This window comes from Austrofundulus limnaeus, unplaced genomic scaffold, assembly GCF_001266775.1.
Source record: "Austrofundulus limnaeus strain Quisiro unplaced genomic scaffold, Austrofundulus_limnaeus-1.0 Scaffold156, whole genome shotgun sequence".
Lineage (NCBI taxonomy): Eukaryota > Metazoa > Chordata > Actinopteri > Cyprinodontiformes > Rivulidae > Austrofundulus > Austrofundulus limnaeus.
In genome coordinates, this window is record NW_013952558.1 from 794,686 (window position 1) to 796,132 (window position 1,447).

The window sequence follows — 1,447 nt, forward strand, 5'->3', positions numbered from 1 at the left end:
GTAAGATTCTTGAAATACTTGATTTGACTCTTTTTTTTTCTTATTTAAAGAATCTTACCAAGTAAAAATTTCTTACTCAATTGGCATAAGATTTTGACTTATTTTGAGTCACATTTTCAGGCTAATAAGACAAATAATCTTACACATTCTGAAAATAAGATTTTTATTACATAATCAGTTCTTGTTTAGTAAATCAGTCTCAAAACAAGATCAAAAAGACTTTTTGGCTGATATAAGATTTTAAAACTTGGTGAGATGGACATTCTTTATAGCCGTTATGTATTTTGTTGTCGTTATGTGTTTGTTGTTTGTGTGTTTTAGGAGTGCAGAAAAGTTGAATTTAGTCTCTCTGGGTGCTGTGTACATAACTTCATATCATGTTTGGGTGAAGCGCCTCATTTGGATTTAAAGAGACAGCCTCAAAACGAGTTGATCTTAGACGTAGCTCAGAAAAGAGGGGCTTGTGGAGTTACAGTAATGAGGAATTCAGATCAAAACATTTCAGTTTCACTTTAAATAGATCCCAACAGAATGCTTTAAATGTGAAAAAAGACAGATTTAAAAACAGGATATATGTTGGTTAAACTTGTTATGTTTAATGTAAATTCAATTATTTGGATCTAACTGTTTGAATCCACCAAACATGGGAACTCCTGGTTTTCACCAAACATTTGCTTCAGTACAACTGAACCGTAAATCAGGGGTCTTGGTTTTTTTCCAAATGAAATATGTTGCAGGATAATAAAAACAAATGCATTTTGGAACAAATACATTTACATTTACAATGTGTGACACTTTATTCAAGCTTAATTTTTTGTTCTTTTTTATTTAGTTGCTCTAAAATTTTAGTAACGTTTATCTGTGTGTGTTCAACACGAGGTGATTTGCTCAGTCTTGACAAAAAAAAACTATGTTTACATTTTTCATGATATCTCTTCTTTTAAATGTACCTTCCCAGTGGAATTCAACAAGCACAGCTATTCAGAAGTTGTATTTTGGTGTTAAAAATKTGGAGCATTTTTACCATTTGCAATGTTTCATGTTTTTTTTTTACAATTCTTATTATTAGAGACTTCCTGTATTGCTTTTGCCTTTAGTAATTTAAGAGGTAGTCAATCTGAAAATGTTTTCTTTCAACATTTTAAACCCAAAAAGTTTGTTTTGTTTGTTCTGCCCTTCTGTCAGCAACACTTATGACCTTAATCTCAACAATCGACTCACCTTTAGCAGGTCTAGATTCTGAAATCTTAACAATCTGAATCAAAGGAAACTGGATTTATCAGAGATGCTTTTGACTGTAATTAGGAACTGAATCAGGAAATCTTTTCACATGAGAAGTGAAACTTTTTCAAGTATAAAAAAAAAACTACAGTTTTCATTGTCCTGATGCATCTCAGTAATCCAGGTAAAAAATCAAAAAGAAAAAAATTGTATAGGTCTTCTGGAC